The sequence below is a fragment of the Tenrec ecaudatus genome, chromosome 3 (assembly GCF_050624435.1).
Source record: "Tenrec ecaudatus isolate mTenEca1 chromosome 3, mTenEca1.hap1, whole genome shotgun sequence".
In the NCBI taxonomy this organism is placed as follows: domain Eukaryota; kingdom Metazoa; phylum Chordata; class Mammalia; order Afrosoricida; family Tenrecidae; genus Tenrec; species Tenrec ecaudatus.
In genome coordinates this window covers 160,013,432-160,032,933 of record NC_134532.1, presented here as the reverse complement: position 1 = coordinate 160,032,933, position 19,502 = coordinate 160,013,432, and positions in this window count along the sequence as shown.

Genomic DNA, 19,502 nt, shown 5'->3' with positions numbered 1-19,502 from the left:
CCACAGGCTGACGGAATAGCTGTGAGACATTTCTAAATCTTTTGAACAGATAATTACTTATTCTGATATTTCGATATTATTGTTTTATACCTAAGTGGCAGATTTTGCTATTAAGATCCCATTTCACTTAAAAATTATGAAGTACATGTCTGAACGGTTGACATAGGCATTTCTAAACCTCAGTAAAATAATTACTGCTATAAAATGCACAAGGTCTGGCTTCTTTCTCCCTCGGAATTGTTTAAGAGCTTGTTTTCTTTGGTTAGAAAATCTATTCATATCACTAGATTCTTTGTATTTTTGTAATATTAATTATGCTAATACAGAATAATAATATGTTTTGTGTTAAAGTGTTGCCATTTATGGGGACAGAGACAGACCAATAGAGACAGAATGAAATAGGTAAACTTGTTACCCAAATTGAATCTGATCAATTTATCTTCTAGGTTATTTGTTTTGATGGTGTTTGTCACATTTTATATGTTGGCAGAAATCAATAAAATTGGAAGAAAATTATATTTTGATAAATGTATTCATTGGGATTTTGTGCTTATGTATGAGTCTTTTATGTAAACATAAGGCAAGTAATTCTTATTTTAATTCATTTTCACCGATTTCCATTATGACTAGACAACTGAAAGGTATTTATGCATCTCTGAAAACCTTAAGTCCCAGCAACATAGTGTCAAGCATAATATACTGAACTATAGTCTGTTGCAATAAAAAGAATTTTAGTGATTATACCTATGGAGAATACACCAAGTACACATTTTTAATTATTTCTAGTTAGTTTTCTATTTGGCATTAAGCTACTTAAAATAAAACTTTAATATTCCAAGTGAGAAATAATAATTTTCATAACATTAGTCTCAAATTACCACAGAGGAAACTGCCTCTAATATTTCACAGAAGTAATAACTGAGATTAAAAAAGACAAATGAAATTAAAGAAGACAAGAAACACTTACTGCAGAAGATCAAAGGCTTTGATTTTGTGTATGGATCATACTGCAGCATCAAAGAGATACAAATACCAGTAGCTTACTAATCAGTAAAGTCATAATAAATGGAGAAACTAGTAGAGTGGCAAAATAATTTATTTTCCTTGCAGCCACGATCAACACCCATGGAAATAGTAGTGAAATCATCTAAGACTTTATTGCCTTGGTCAAATCTATAGCAGTAGATTTCTTTCAAGGATTTTAAAGCACAGATGCCACTCTGAGGACTAAGGGGAACCTGATGCAATGCACACATGGTATTTTCAATAGCCTCACAAGTGTGTGGAACATTTAAAATACATAAGGAAGATATAAGAAAACAATGTTCTGTATTTGATTTATGATGCTGGTACAAAAGATAAACAAACAGGCGTGAGCCTTACCAATAGCCCACACGGTGCCAGATTCTGTGTTAATTGCTCCATCCAGGATACCACACCTGTACAATTTCTGCAACTCTAGCTTCTACTTCCTTAAGTACATGTTAGTTTGCTGTTATCATGCATAAATTATAGTGGGCTAAGTCTGGTGACTTAAATAGGGCTATGGTAGAGTCAATCACACTAATCTCTGTCATTTCCCCTGAGGTCTGATCTGATTAGTGATGCACTATCTGGGCAATAATTCAGGTAGACTCAATTACAGAAGTCTCATTTGCACTTTCCTTTGATATTTTCTCTTATTTGACATATACAGGGACAAAATGTAAGTATTCTGCCTGCTGTTAATTCTCTCTTTGTTTATATATATGCAATAGATACACACACAATGAGGGCTTGAGAAAATATATTTTTTAGAAGGATTAGTACAAGTAAAGGCTTACTGAAGTAGAGGCTAAATATGTCCCATATAACCAGTTGATTTTTCTCCAAAGCTATACTATAACATTATTCCTAATATCACCCATTACCATTTCCATCGATTTTCTCCCTCAGGTACGAGGATTCTACAATCTGTTTCAACATCTCACATCAGTCATGAATTCTCAGAGTAAGGGTATGTGGATCTGGAAGCTGGCAAATCCCAAATCTGAAGTTCAGGAGTTCATCTGGAAGAGTCTTAATTTTCACACCAAATTGGGCTCTTGGTTCATAGGCAATGGTAAATCAAGTCAGGCAATAGACTACCAATTCGAGTCACAAAAACTGAAGTCAGGCAGAAGCAGGCTAGATACAGGTTCCAGAGCAAGAGAATCCACTTGTAAGCATGGCCAAAGTTGCATAGTACAGACTAAGAAGGCTACCCAAGGTCTGGGCCAGTGATTTTCTTAGGGAAATTACTGGCGCCTTACTGGTGTTCCTCAAAGGTTGGCTAAGCACATGTCTTGTCAGGAAGTGAAGTGGGGCAATAGAGATGGCAATTTGTCCCTCTCCTGGGCTTTGGTGGAAGTGTGATGTTTGCCTTCTGATATGAAAAAGGAAGAAGACAAGTTCCTTATTCTAGTGCAATTCAGGTGGCCACGGATGAATCTGTTTCATAATTATAGGCCCCTTCTAATCTGTATTAGGCAATTTCATAATTATAGCCCCCTTCTAATCCACCTATTAAAAGCAACAGTGTCAAATGAGAATTCTTGTTGTGAAACAGGTATCACAGAGGCTAGTTAAACTGCAGATCATACTCCGGAGGAAACAAAGATTAATGACTTGACCCACAGCATCTACTAAAGTGAGGACTCAAAATATATCCCACCTTAATGCCTCCTCATTGTTTATTGCGTGTCTAGAGTTCCCACCCATAGCAACCCTGTGCACAACAGAATAAAACACCATCTGGTCCTATGCTCTCCACTGTGGCAATCAATTTCTTTGAGACCTTTCCTCTTTTTTTATTGCTCCTCTACTTTACCAAGCATGATGTGCTCCTCCAAGAACTGGTCTGTCCTCACAACATGCCAGAGTATGTAAGAATAAGTCTCTCCAACTTTGCCTCTGAGTAGCACTCTGCCTGTACTTCTAAAATAGTTGTGTTTGTCCTTTTGGCAGTCGATGGTACTCTCAATAATTTTTACCAGCACCACAATACAAATGCATCAATTTTCCATTGGTCTTCCTATTTACTGTTCAACCTTCATGTTCGTAGGAGGTGATTGAGAATATCAAGGCTATGTCAGGGGTGCCTCAGTCTCAAAGTAACCTCCCTGATTTTTCACATGCTAAAGAGGTCTTGTAAATCCGATTTACCCAACACAATGCTTCCATGAGCATTACCATGATGCTGCTTTCATGAGCATTGATTCTTGATCCAATCAAGAAAAAAGTTCCTTAAAAATTAAATATATTTTCCATGTATCATTAGGACACAGTGGTGAAGCCTTTGGTTTTCTTTCTAGTGAATTGAAATCCAAACTGAAGGCTGCAATCCTTGATCTTCATCAGCAAGTGTTTCAAGTCCTCCTCCCATTCAGCAAATCAGGTTGTGTCAGCTACATACTGTAGGTTGCTAATAAACCTTCCTCGAATCCTGATGCCACATTCTTCTTCATATAATCCAGCTTTGCTGATTTTCTCAGTAGACAGACTGAATAAGTATGGTGAGAGGATACGACCCTGACACACACTTGTCCTGATTGAAACCATGCAGTATCCCCTTGTTCTATTTGCCCAACTGCCTCTTGATCCAGGACAGATTCCACAGGAGTACAATGAAGTGTTCTAGAACTAACATTTTTCTCAATGCTCTCTATTGTTTGTTCTGGTCCACACAGTCAAATGACTTTGCTTAGCTAATACATTTCTAGTAAATATCTTTATGGTATTCTCTGCTTTCAGCCAAGTGTCATGTGACATCAGCAGTGATAAACGCTATTCCATCTCCTTTTCTTAATATGACCTGAATTTCTAACAGTGTACTGTTTCAACCCTTACCGGAGGAGCTTTAACAAAATTTTCATTGTATGTGATATCATTTGGATTGTTTTATAATTTGAGCATTCTTTCAGGTCATCTTTCTTTGGAATGGGTATAAACATGGACCTTGGCCAGTCAGATGTCCAAGTAGACGCCTTTTAAGTTTCTTGACATAGCCCATTGAGTGCTTCCAGTCTTCATCAGCTTGTTGAAACATTTCAGTTGGTGTTCTATCAATTCCTGGAGCCATATTTTTCATTAATGCTTTCTGTGCACTTGAAGTTCCTTCAGCACCCTTGGCTCTTGCATTTTTGGAACAGTGACAATATGTATTGGTACCATCTTCCTTGGATTCTTATTGCATCATTCCATATTTTTCCCATATACACTTTCAATATTGCAACCGGAGGTTGATTTTTTCTTGATTTCTTTCTGTTTCACTTATGCAGGTTGTGTAATTCTTTTCCAGTTTTATAATTCCACTGTTGTGCATATTTCATTATAATTTTTTTGTTCTTTAGCTGCACTTTGAAATTTTCCATTCAGCTCTTGATTTCTCCTCCCTCCCCCATTTGACTTAGCTCTAAAGTTATAAGCATTTAACTTTCTGATGCTCTTAACTTTCCAGTTAAGAGTAAGTTTCAGAGTCTGTTCTGACATTGGATTTGATCTTCTCATTATTTCCTCTCTCATTTAAACCTTTTACTTTCTTCATGTATGATGTCCTTTACGTCTTTCCATGGTTCTGCAGTTCTTCAGTTCTTTAGTCACTGTTTCAAGGCAGCACATTTATTCTTGCGATGTTCTCAAGATTCAGTGGGATATACTCAAGGTCATATTTTGGCTCTAATGGATTGTTTGGATTTTCTTCACCTTCTGCCTGGACATACATATGTTCCATAATAGGATCCTGGCCTGATTTTAATTTCTAATATTGAGCTGTTCCATCATCTCTTCCCACAGATGTAATCAATTTGGTATCTGTATATTGAATAAGAATTCCTTGTGCCACTGTTTGTGTTGTTGAGAAAGGTATTTTCACTGAACAAATTGTTTTCAACAAGTGAATATTTCCAACATTCTCTCATATGATCTCTGCCTTAATTTCTATCACCATATCCACATTTTCTATTGTTCCTTTCTCTTTGTTTCCAAATATTGCATTTCAATTGCCAATAATTATCATTGTAGTTGCACATTTGATCAATTTATAACTCAAGAATTTTGTAGAATTTTCAACTTATTCATTATAGCTTTAGTAGTTGGTACATTAATTTGAATAATAGTTGTATTGATTAGATGTCCTTAAGTGAACTTAGATATAATCCTACCATAGACAGCATCGCATTTCATTATAGTTCTCATCTGGTCCTTTTTGAAAAAGAATGAAAATCCATTCCTCTTGGCTCGATCACTCCTGGCACAGTAAACGGTGTGATTTTCTCATTCAATTGGCCAATGCCAGTCCGTTTCTGCTCAATAACACTTAGGATATTGATGCTTGTGCACTCTATTTCAGTTTGTAAATGTCCTCTGACTTCTTAGAACACATTCAAAGTTCTGGTTTTTAGTAAAGTTTTGCAACTGTTTCCTCTCACCGTGCATTGTGTTCCACGAGCAAACGAAGACCTTGAAGACTTTAATCGTCCAAGCTTTACCCCATTCATGTTACCATGATTAACTCCACTCTGAGAAAGCGACTCTTTCTCTTTAAAAAAAAATCATTTTATTGGGGCTCATACAACTCTTATCACAATCCATACATACATCAATTGTGTAAAGTACACTTACACATTCGTTGCCCTCATCTTTCTCAAAGTTCACTTTCCGCTTGGGTTCCTGGAATCAGCTCCTCATTTTCCTTTTCTCCCTCTCCCTCCTTCCCCACTGCCCCCTCCCTCATGAACCCTTAATAATTTATAAGTTATTATTTTATCTTACACTGTCCGATGTCTCCCTTCACCCACCTTTCTGATGACCACCCCCCAGAGAGGAGGTTATATGTAGATCATTGTGATCTGTTCCTCTTTCTACCCTCCCTTCCCTTCTGGTATCATCACTCTCACTGCAGGTCCTGAGGGGTTCATCTGTCCTAGATTCCCTGGGTTTCTAGTTCCCATCTGTATGGCTGTGCACCCCCTGGTATAATCAGGTTTGCAAGGCAGAACTAGGATCACGATAATTGGGGGGAGGAAGCGTTTATGAACTAGAGGAAGTTGTGAGTTTCATTTTTGCTACACTGAACCCTGAGTGACTCATCTCCTCCCCACTACCTGTCTGCAAGGTATGCCCAGTTGTGTACAGATGGACATTGGGTCCCCATCATGCACTCCTCTCATTCACGATAATATGATTCCCCACCCCAGCCCCCACCCCGCCTTTGGTACTTGAAACCTGGTGCCCTCAGCACTTCATGATCACACATGTTGTTGTGCTGATTCCATGTGGACTTTATTGCTTCTGGGCTAGATGGTCGCTTGTTTACTTTCGAACCTTTAGGACCCCAGACGCTATATCTCTCAATAGCCAGGCATCATCAGGCGTCTTCACCACACTTACTTATACACGCATTCGTCTTCGGCATTTATGTGGGGAAGGTGATCACACAATGATGGTTTTTGTTACTTGGTGTCTGCTACCTGATCCCTTCAACATCTCATGTTCACACAGGTTTGTGTACTTCTTCTCTGTGGGCTTTGTTGCTTCCGAGATCAATGGCTGCTTGTTTGCCTTTAAGACCCCAGATGCTATATATTTTGATAGCCGGGCACCATCAGTTTTCTTCACCACATTTGCTTATGTGCACATCTGTCTTCAGTGATCATGTAGAGAAGGAGGGTATTATGAAAAGACCGTTTAGCTGAGCAAGGTGCTCTTGTATTAAGGGAATGTGTGCAAGGAAGCCCAAGTGGCTCTTTCTCAATCATATTTCAAGTGCATTCCACAGAGGGGCCCTCCCTTTGCAATATCTCTGATAATGTTTTCTCTCCATTTATTACCCCTTCGTTATCTCACAGTGTTTAGTAGGTATGCATATAGTTTGCAGTAGCTACTTCATCCAAATGAGCAGGTAATTCCTTCTTTGCAGTCCGCCCTCTTAAGCCTAATGTAGAACTCACTTCAAAATGGTTTAAAAATGTATCAAATTTATCACAATACATCAGGGTTCACAATATAAAAAGAGAATCACTGTGGGCAGAGGATCATATTAAGTAATTATCTCCACATCAGGCTTCAAAAAGTTTGTGGGAAAAAATCAACAAAAGTAACAGAATGGTCCTACAAAAATCTTGAAATATACACATTCTCATATATGTTTTAGAATGGTACACATATGTGGAATTAAATGAACACATGAAAATCAATATACTAGGCATGTTTGTTGTTACATGTTATTGATTCAGTTCCAACGCATGTCATCCCTATGTACAAATGAAGGAAAGACTGGGATGCAGTGCCATTTTCACAATTGTACTTTAATTTGAACACATCAGTGCAGTCTTTGGGTCAATGCTACTCACTAGGGAGATGAAATGGAGTGGTGTCAGCCATGTTGCACCAGCCAATAACATGGTTTATTATGTTTGCAATGACAAATTCAAGAATATTACTGTCTCATTCATTGTTTAAATGGACATTTCACAATCTACCATTAAATATAAAGCTACATGATAGGATATCTATCTGCATACAAGGAACATCAGTCAATACAAATATTATCCAAATTTATGCACCAAACATCAATAATAGTGATGAAGAGATGCAAGAATTATACTTCAAATGTCTTTAATAGATCAAATGTATAATAAAGATTCATTGATAATTAGTATGTACTGGAATGTTACAGGGGAAAACAGAGAACAAGGAATAGTTGTTGGGAATTATGGTTTTACTGATGGACATTTTTCTAGAAATAGCACAATGGAATTTTGCAAGACCTGTAACTTTTTGTCACAAATGCATTTTGTAACAACACAAACAATAACTATACACGTAGCTTGCTCTTAATGGAATGCACAGAAATCAAAATGATTACATCTGTGAGAAGAGACCACTGAGAAGCACAATATCAATAGCCAAAATGAAATCAAGCATAGATGGTGGAAAAGGCCAACAATTGCTCAGAAGTAATTGCAGGCTGAAGTTGAAGAAAATTAAGACAAACCCAAGAGAGCCCAAAATGACCTTGAGTCTATCCCAACTGTTTTCAGAAAACATTTCTAAATTTCACTCACTGAACACTAATGACAGTGGACCTGACAAGCTGTGAGATGACATCAAGTTAATTATACATAAAGAAAGACAGCGGCCATTAAAATGAGAGGAAAGAAATAAAAGATAAAAGTGAATGCCAGAAGAGAGTCTGATTTGTTCTTAATTGTCAGTAATTACTAAGCCATGTGAAAGCAATGATGAAGTGTAAGAACTGAATAGAAACTTTCAAATGGCAGTTTGTGAAGATAAAGTTTTATAATAAAATGCAAAAAGACTTTGGGTTAGAAAACCAAAGAGGAAGGATAAGCTCAGCATATCATAAGCTGAAAGAAGTGAAGGAAAAAAATCAAGCTTAAATTTGATTTATTGAATGATTCTTTGGGCAAAATACTGAAACATGTATGAAGCTTCAAAAGAAAATGGGAGGAATACACAGAGCCACGGTACCAAGAAGAACTTGTCTGTATTCAACCATCAAGAAAGAGTATAGAATCAAGCACCTAAGGTGTTGAACGGAAGTCCAAGTTGCACTGCAGGCATTAGCAAAAAAAAAAAAAAAAGTCCAGGAACTTACAGAGTACCAATGGAAATGTTTCAACAAGTGAAAGAAACTCTGAAGCACCCATTCACCTATGCCAAGACACTTGGAAGAAAACAAGCAAGCTGGACTACCACTTTGAAGAGATTCATATTTGTACCCATTCAAAGCATTGTGACCCAAGAGAATGCAGAAATTATGGGATCTTATCACTAATTTTATATGCAAGTAAAATTTGGCTGAAGATCAGTGCACAGATAGGGAGTGCCAGAAATTCAATCTTGATGCAGAAGATGACTTGGATCAAAAAACATCATTCCTGATATCTATGGGATCTTGGCTGAAAACAAAGAGGACCAGAAAGATATTTTCGTGTTCTTTATTGACTATACCAAAGCATCTAACTGTGTGATCTAACAAATTATGTGATCATAACAAATGTCCTTGAGAAGAATGGGCATTCTAGAATGCTTCATGGTGCTCATGCGGAGCTTGATCAAATTTCTCATGAATAGAAAAGGAAATACTTCATGATTTAAGATTAAGAACAGTGTGTATTAGGGTTATATCCTCTCACCATATTTGTTCAATCTGAATGCTCAGAAAATAATCAAGGAAGCCGGATAATGAAGATAAAGGTGGTATCAGGATTGAAGGAATTCTTATTAACAGACTGTCATATGCAAATGACACAATCTTACTTGCTGGAAGTGAGGAGAAATTGAATTTGATGAAGATCCATGATTGTAGTCTTCATTTAGTGAGTATTACAATTCAGTGTAAAGGAATCAAAATTCTTACAAGTAGTCCAATAGATAATGTCATGATACATGAGAATAGCTTCCGTTTGTCTAGGATTTCATGTTGCTTAGATTAACAGTAAATGTTCATGAAAGCAGCACTCAAGAGATCAATGGATGCATTGCATTGGGCAAATGTGCGGAACAAGACCTCTAATTTATTTAATGACAAGAACTAAGGTGAAGCTAACCCAAGGCATGGCATTTTTAATCCCCTTGTATGCTTATGATAATTGGACGTTGAATAAGGAAGACCCCAGAAACAATGTCTTTGAATTATGTTTGTGGGCAAGAACATTGAAAGTACCATCACTGGCAAAAGAAAAAGCCATAGCTGTCTTAGAATAAGTATAGACAGAAAGTTCCTTATAAACAAGAATGGGGAGACGAAATCTCATTTACTTTGGATATGTTATCAGGAGACGCTGGTCCCTGACAAAGGATGTCCTGTTTCACAAAGTAGCAGGGCTGCAAGAGAAGACTGCTCTCAGCACATGAAGTGACACAGTGGCAACCACAAAGTGGCTGCCAAACAAAAACAATGTTGTAGGCGGTGTAGGACTGGGAATGCTTTGTTCTATTGTCCATAGTGTCCCTATGAATTGGAACTGACGTGAGCGGACCTAACAACGGCAGCCACACGCTTTGGGTATGAGGAAATACTCAGGAAGGTTGTACATCACTCAATGTACCCACTGTGACAAACTAACTTACTTCGTCAAGCATGTCAATTACATGTTACCATTTTCCACAGATATGAGCGTCAAGTTGGGCCTTGTAACTATTTCCAAAACCCTTGGATTTTCTCTTCCCAAGTGCATGGCTATCTGAGGAAAGAAACATACATCTGTCTGAGAAGAATTCAGAATATTGGTATTCTGAATTTGTATTCTAACCTTTTGGTCAGAATAAAAATTCAGGTCAAAAATCTGCTTTTAAAATCATGATTTTCTGTTCAACCGACTGGCATGAGACAACAATTTTTCAACTGTTGATTTCTTTTAAATATATGCATATAATGGTAAATAAAATATTATTGATACTAGGGCTGAAATCAATACTACATGGATTTATTCAAACAAAAGTTATGTTTCAAAGCCTAAGTATGTCTCCAAAATCAGTGGATACATATGGATAAATTCTTTAAGTAATATATTTGTCTTAGTCTGATTAGGGCAACCTCAAGGGGAAACAGAAGTGGCTTCTAAGGGGATCATCTGGGTGAATTAAATTCAATGCAGAGAGTCAGCTAAGAAGTTTAGGGTGACTTGTTTTTAGATTCCAATGGATAATATTGATAGAATTTTCCGAAAAGGAAAACAAGTATCATGGGGCCTTTGAGAAATATGTTTTAAGAAATTTTAAAACTGCACTAGTGAGAAAATACATAGGAAATAATGTGCCAATAATGTTTTTCTCCATCATGACAAGGCACTTTTATATTCTTTGAGGAATCCAAGGAATGTCATATGAATATTACACTTGGAAACCTTATGCCAGTGACCATACAGTTGTAATCTTGACACTTCAGATTTCTCTCCAAAACTGCAGCATTTCAATGAGATATATGTGATTTATGTAGTCAGAAAATGCTAAAATAGCTGTTTGATGTGCTGTAAATCAAAGAACACTTCTCCAAGTGAATAAACCTAGATCAGTGTTTCCCAAAGCGAGGAACACCAGCCCTTGGGGAAGACAGTGGGATGATTCAGGGGGTTTGCAAAAGCAGAGAGCAACACTTTATCCTGGATTATGGATTATTAGTATAAAGGTTTTCAATTGTAATTTCTGAATTAAATCTGTGAATGCAGGATATGTTTAGAAATATCTTCAAGTTTGATATTTTGTTTAATACAGGGTTCTATGATTTTGTAGAAGAATTAGTTTACCCAAATAATTTAATGTCCTGTTGCATCCCCATCTCCATTTACCTAGTAACATAGCAAGGGCAGTGAATGATTTAAAGTGGTGTTTCTAGCCAAAGTCCCACGAAATGAACATTCTCTGTATGAGTCTGGTACGATGGTGAGGAAGGGTACTGATACTATTCACCTGGGTGTAATTAAAAACAGGATTTCCTGTAGTGCCATCCTGATGGGTATAAAATGAGCCCTCTGAGAGGCGGAGGGGGAATCTCATTACCAGCAAGAGCCAGGAGTGGAGCATATCCTCTGGGGCTGAGAATCCCGCAGAGTGAACCTCCTGCATCTAGATGCCAGCTGTATCATGAGAGAAGCAACAAGGAAGGAACCAGAGCATGAAACAAGGATAAGCTTCCCAACACACAAAGCACATTAAAATGAGTGCTTTCTTGCAGGAGGCTGGCTCACTGAGTGGACTGCCTGTGGGCACTTAATTGGGGAAGTTAAACTTGGTGAACTATGGAGGTGGAGTGAAGTGTCTTTGGACTGAGGCTCAATGGAGTGGTGTGCCCCTGGCACTTAATTCAGGGAGCTCTGTTTGGTCACTCATGGAACTTGAAGTGGTTGTAAGCCTTTGGGTTGAGGCTTAAAGCAGAAGGGTAAGTATCTTTGGGCATTTATTAGCAGACCTGAAACTTTTAGACATGTCCTCGGAAACAACTGCCCTAAGCTTTTCTCATTGACATTAAAATCTGCTAACTTCCTTAATAAATCCTTTAAACATGAATTTCTTCTGTTTCAATGGAACTATTGCAATGGATATAAGAACGTAGGGGTACATTATAGAAAATTAATTAAATCAGAATTCAGTATTCGACAATGTTGTGAATATGTGCATACGGTTTTCAGTAGCTTCTTGCTCTGCAGTCTGGAGCTGAGTCCTTCTGTGTTGTCTGTCCTTAGTCTGGAATCTCCCCTGAAACCTGTTCCCTTGGGTGACCCTGCTGGCATTTGAAATATCAGTGATAAAGCTTCCAGAGTCACAGAAACACACAAGTCACCAGAGAACAAAAAACTGACACACAAGCAGTTCATTTGGAACTTGTACATGGATCAAAAGCCAGTTGTGCCAACAGAACAGAGCCACATGGATTAAAATCAGTACGCATGTAAGGCAGGGTTGTATCTTTCACCTTGCTTGTTCAATATATGCGGTGAACAAATCATCAGATAAGCTGGATTATATGAAGAGCATCCTATAGTGATCTAGTGTGGCATCAGGATTGGGGAAGACTTATTAATAGCCTGCCATCTGCAGACGACACCACCTTGCTTGCCAAAAGTGAAGAGTAGTTAAGACACTTGCTGATGAAGACAAGGTTTGGCATCTTCTGTATGAATCACAACTCAATGTCAAGACCGAAATCCTCCCAACTGGACAAATGGGTCACATCATTATTAATGCAGAAAAGGGTGAGGTTGTCCAGGATTTTGTCTTACTGAATCCACAATCTATGCTCATGGAAGCAAGCATCAAGACATCAAAAGGTCTATTGCATTAGGTCTGCTTCACAAGACCTCTTTAGAGTCTTGAAGAGCAAAGATTGTACTTGGAGGACTAAAGTACACCTGACCGAAACCATGCATGGTATTCTCTATTGCATCAAATGCATTTGAAAGTTGGACTGATGAAATGTACAACTTTCCTCTAGTTTTTTAATGCTTCCCTCCTCCCCACTATCAGGATCCTAATTCTACCTCATAAATTCAGCAAAAGCAGAGCATGTACATTGGTAGAGATAAGATCTTGAGACACAGGGAATCCAGGACAGATAACCCCCTCTGTTGCAATAATGAGATTAGCAATACGAGGAGTGTAAAGGAAAGGTCTGGTGAGAAAGGGGGAACCAATCACAATGATCTACATGAAACTCCCTCCCCAACGGGATGGACAAAAAAGGTAAAGTGAAGGAAGGGAGAGAGTGGTCAGTGTAAGATATGAAAAAAATACTATAAATTACTAAGGATTCATGAGGGAGGAAGAGTAGGGGAGGGGAAATGAGCTGATACTAAGGGCTCAAGTAGAAATAAAGTGTTTTGAAAATGATGATGGCAACATATATACACATGTGCTTGACACAATGGATGTACGTATGTATTGTGATAAAAGCTGTAAGAACTCCCAATAAAATGATCTTTTAAAAGGGAGAAAGTTGGACATTGATGGTAGAGGAACAGATGCATTTGAACTGCAGTGTTCAAGAATAGTATTGAAAATACCATGGAGTGATAAAGGACAAACTGATCTGTACTGAGAGAAGTAAGGGCAGAATGCTCATCTTAGGTAAAGGATGGTAAGTCTTCAGCCTACATATGTGGACATATTGTCAGGAAAGACTAGTTCCTGTAAAAGGGCAGCATGATTAGTAAAGCAGTGAGTGGGTGCATCCAGGGGCACAGGAGCCATTGCATGGGAACAGGAGCGAGGGCGGTACAGCACTGTGCAGTGCTCGTTCTGTTGTGCACAGGGTTGTTGTGTCAGGACCGACTCATGGGCACCTAACAAACAATGGAAACAACAATTAAATCAGTATAAACATCATCTTCTGTTAATAATTTACATAGGTTTTTCACTATTGGGGTATTCTTTCCTTCCATTCTGAAGATTGACCAGTTATAGTATTCTTCATCTCAGGTATCAGTTTGCCACTTAATGTGAGGAAATCTAGAAAGAATAATTAAAATACCCATCATTCAAAGTGAGAGTTTTGTCTTAGGACTGGTTGTGTAGAGAAATAAACCCAGTAACACTCATGTGCATATAAAAATAGCTTTATGTCAGGAGGCAATTATGTATTAAAAATTCATCCCTAAATCCCATAGCCTTCTTCAACATAGCCACATGTTGATGCAAAATGGTGACACAGGAAGCAGGAAGATGCTGGGGGGTGGGGGTGGGGAGGGTAACAGAGTCATGTGGATCCAAAGCCAGTGGAAACTTGGAAGGGGTGACAACTCTCAGAGTTGAACAGCCCCCTTGAGGCTCCCCTTGAGGCAGGCGCAGCTTCCCAAAAGTCATGAAAGCAAAGTAGCAATTCTCAGAGTTTCTCACTCTTATGCAAAAGGCCACAGCAAGCTACCACTTGATTGATAGGTTTGACCCCACTCCTAGCCAGGACTGCCTCCAAATCATCAAACCAAACTCACTACCATCAAGTCAGTTCTGACTCATAGCAACACTACAGCCAGGAGTGTCTAGGTGATATAAAATCACAGGACTGTCACATGCTTAAATCTAGGTTTTAACAGTTATTCACTGCTTCATCAATACTAGCTATATTTGTTTGTTTTTAACAACTGAGATATAATGTGTCTTAGTCATATATATCCTCATTTTATTTATCTTCCAATCTGAGATTTGAGTCCACATTATATAAACTTACAGAAAGCTTTAAGTAGTAAATAAATTTAAGCTTAGTTCTTAACATGTTAATAGGCTTCTGAAAGTTTGTGAAATTTAAGGTTTTTTTAAGTTTCATTTTTCATTATGTTTTTTGAAACCCTTTCATATTATTAATATTATAATACATGACTTTTGTTAAAATGGTGTAAAGTAGTAAAATTATTAAAATGACAATACTGATGACAGGGCAATACATAAGTGAACAAATGTCTAGACATGTACCAAGAATGAACAACCTCCAGTGATAGATTGAGCATTATGGTTATTCAATTTTTTTAGTAAAAATAATAAATGTTAAGATTAAAAAATATTTAAAACATGAAAGGGAATCAAACTTTCAAGATGTGTTTTTAAAATAATATTTTGTAGACTTGTATTTGAAATACAGGTAACACCAATCAAATAAACACCAGTAATTCTCCTGTTATAAATAAAAATTGGCATATTTCGGGTGATTTAGTCAAAAGCCCACAAATATTCATGGCAGCAGTTCCAGCACAGGTAATTCATTTAAAACAAGCAGTGAAGCCAGCATGGGTGGTAGGGAGGACAGGCTACTGTAGTAAAATGCATTGTTCTTTTAGCTACACTCACCTGTTTATGCTCTAGACGAATTTTTCTGGCTACAATGTGGCAAGCAACCAAATAATTATTGACATAATAACTTCAATGGTGCGCTCAGTTTGACAACTATGGTCAGAATGGTGCAGAATCTAGCAATGCTTTGTTCTCTCGTGCTATGTGACCGTGAGGCCGACTGACTTCATGGTATCAGTGGTTTATATAATATCACTTTTCAATACAGCCTTTCTAACTTCCTAACCAAGTTGTTTTTTCCTGACGGGGGAGTTAGGTTTGCATATTGGGTGACATGATTTTGCTGTGAGTGATTGTTAACAGGGTCATTTGTAATTGTAAAACCTTAGAACATTAATTGTAAAGCCTTGCAACACTTTGTCTGTATTACTAAGTATAAAATGAGCCATCTCAGAACAGGAGAAGGGGCATGAGTGCTACTACCAGCAAGAAAGAAGAGCCAGGTGTGAAATATATCCTTTAGACTCCTAGATATTGGTCTGCTGAATCTCTTCTACTCAGATAAAGAAATCTATGAGAACAGCGAGGGGAACAACACAACCAGATAACTGGACAGAGTAGTAGTTCCAAAGTCCACAGAGCTAAGAAAGCGGAGTACCCCTGGCAGTAGGCTTGCTTGCAGAGGGGACTGCCTGTAGGCACTTAATTTGCTGATCCACAGAACAAGAGCTGAAGAGATTAGTTCCAGAGTTGGGATAACTTTCAGAGCATGTAGCAACAATATTTAAAAGCAAAATCTTTTATCTGTGGCATTAATTTCTGGTTTTAAAGATACAATGAGGAAGCAAAAATGATTCTCATTCACCTTTATGTTTTAGGCACCTGCATATCTGCTCATTGTTAAAATATACAAATACACATGTATACAAATTAGTCTATATATACATTATATTCATATATATATTTACACATGATCAAATGATTTTTTCAATCATTTTATTAGGGGCGCATACAACTCTTATCGCAATCCATACATACATCAATTGTGTAAAGCACACTTTTACATTCATTGCCCTCATCATTCTCAAAACGTTTGCTCTCCACTTAAGCCCCTGGCATCAGCTCCTTGTTTTTTCCCCTCTATTCCCGCACCCCTCTCCCTAATGGACCCTTGATAATTTATAAATTATTATTTTTTAATCTCTTGCCCTGTCCGATGTCTCCTTTCACCCACTTTTCTATTGTCCATCCCCCAGGGAGGAGGTCACATATAGATCCTTGTAATCGGTTCCCCCTTTCAAACCCACCCTCTCCCTACTTTCCCAGTATCACCACTCACACCACTGGTCCTGAAGGGATCATCCACCTGGATTCCCTGTGTTTCTGGTTCCTATCTGTACCTGTGTACATCCTATGGTCCAGCCTGATTTTCAAGGTAGAATTGGGATCATGATGGCGGGGAGGGGCAGAAGCATTTAGGAACTAGAGGAAAGTTGCATTTTTCATCATGGCTACATTGCCCACTGTCTGGCTTGTCTCCTCCCCGAGACCCATCTGCAAGGGGATCTCCAGTGGCCTACATATGGGCTTTGGGTCTCTGCTCCGCACTCCCCACCGCATTCACAATGGTAAGATTTTTTGTTCTGATGGCGCCTAATATCCGATCCCTTGAATAACTCGTGATCACACAGGCTGATGTGTTTCTTCCATGTGGGCTTTGTTGCTTCTGACCTAGATGGCCGTTTGTTTATCTTCAAGCCTTTCAGACCCCAGACGACATATCTTTTGATAGCAAGGCACCATTAACTTTTTTTGCCACATTTGCTTATGCACCCATTTGTCTTCAGTGATCATATCATGGGGGTAAGCACACAATGATATGATTTTTTGTTCTTTGATGCATGATAACTGAACCCTTTGGCACCTCATGATCACACAGGCTGGTGTGCTTCCATGTGGACTTTGTTGCTTCTGAGCTAGATGGCTGCTTGTTTACCTTCAAGCCTTTAAGACCCCAGATGTTATATCTTTTGATAGCTGGGCACCATCAACTTTCTAATCAAAATTAGAATTATTAAAAGACTAGATCCCACACTTTTATTAGTGACAATTGATATTATTCACTAAAACAGGGAAGATGAGCTTTTAAGAGTTGTAAAAATTAATAAATCATGGTATATTAGTTTAGAGACATGTCTGTGTCATTCAAATAGAAATATTTATTGAACCATTGAATACATGACTCTAAATTCAGCAAATACATTTACCATTGATATTATTAAAAGATCTACATAGATAAATGAGTACTTTTGCTTATTTAATATTTTTAAAAATTCATAAGAATAATGAGATTTGATGCGGATAAAGTGAAAAAAGGAGAAAAGGTGACTGGTATTAGGTCCAACGAGCTTAATTATTACTGATTCAATGAGGGAGTTGAAATTAACAAAGTAAATTGGGAAGTGGGGACCATTTTCCCCTCCCTCCCTGCTCCCCACTCCCTCATGAACTCTTGATAATTTACAAGTTATTATTTTGTGATATCTTGATCTGTTCGATGTCTTCCTTCATCCACTTTTCTGTTGTCCATCCCCCAGGGAGGAGGTCACATGTAGATCCTTGTAATCAGTTCCCCCTTTCAAACCCACCCTGCCTCTACCCTCCCAGTATCGCCACTCACTCCATGGGTCTTTTAGGGATCATCTGTCCTGGATTCCCTGTTTCCAGTTCCTATCTGTACCAGTGAACATCCTCTGGTCTAGTCAGACTTGCAAGGTAGAATTGGGATCATGATGCGGCGTGGGGGGAGGGTGGGGAGAAGAAACATTTAGGAACTAGAGGAAAGTTGTATTTTTCATTGATGCTACATCACACCCTGACTGGCTCATCTCCTCCCTGAGACCGTTCTGTAAGGGGATATCCAGTGCCCTACATATGGGCTTTGGGTATCCATGCCGCACTCCCCTTCTCATTCACTATGATAAGATTTTTTGTTCTGATGATGCCTGATAGCTGATCCCTTCAACACCTCATGATCGCAAAGGCTGGTGTGCCTCTTTGATGTGGGCTTTGTTGCTTCTGAGCTAGATGGCCACTTGTTTACCTTCAAGCCTTTAAGACCCCAGGTGTTATATCTTTTGATAGCAGGGCACCATCAGCTTTCTTCATCACACTTGCTTGTTCACCCGCTTTGTCTTCAGCAGTTGTGTTGGAAAGGTGGACATCATAGAATGCCATTTTAATAGAAGAAAGTATTCTTGCATTGAGGGAGTACTTCAGTGGAGGCCCAACGTCCTTCTGCTACCTTAATACTAAACCTATACATATATGTACATAGATCTATTTCCCCAGCCTCATAGATAAATTTATTTCTATGTGTACATGTCTTTATCTAGACCTCTATACATGCCCTTTGCCTCCCCGCTCTTTCCTCTATTTCCCTTGACTTTCCTCCTGTCCCTATATCATGCTCAGTCCCCACCAAGGTTTTAGCAATTCCTCTTGGTTACATTACCATGATGCATCTTAATTGTGTATTTTATCAATTTCAGGCTTAAGATATAGATGTTATTCCTTTATTTCTCTATATGTAATTTAGTGGTTGATGTATATATTTTAATAGTTAGATTGACTGAATTTCTTTGAAGGCAAATATACATAGTCCTACCACAGACTGCATTGAACTACAAGATAGATCTTGAAAAGCCCTTTTTTAGGACGATTGTAACACCATTCCTCTTGATTGTGTCATTCCATCTTAGTCTGATTCAAAATGGCCCAAATCAATGCATTTTCACTCACTAAGATCTCAGATATCTATCTTTATGCCCTCTAGTTCATTTTTGATGACTTCCAATTTTCACAGAGCTACACTTCACACATTCCAAGTTCTGATTATTAGATTTTTGCAGCTGTTTTTTTTCTCTCTCTCATCTTGACTTGTGCACCAACAACCAATAAACATTTTGTAGGATCCCATCCCAAACCGTTTACTCCTTTAATGCCATTAGGGTAGATTTTACTTTGAAAAGGCAGCTCCTCGTGAGTTATATTTTGAGTGTCTCTGGACTCAAGGAACAGTCCTCCTGTGTAGTCTCTGATATGCTCTGCTTCCAGTCCCTGGACCTTGAGTATCTGGCAATATTTCCATGCTGCTTGCAAGATTTCAGCAGCAACTTGGTCCAAAGTGGGCAACTGGCTTCTTCGTTGTTTGTTCTTAGTTTGGAGGCTTCTCTGAA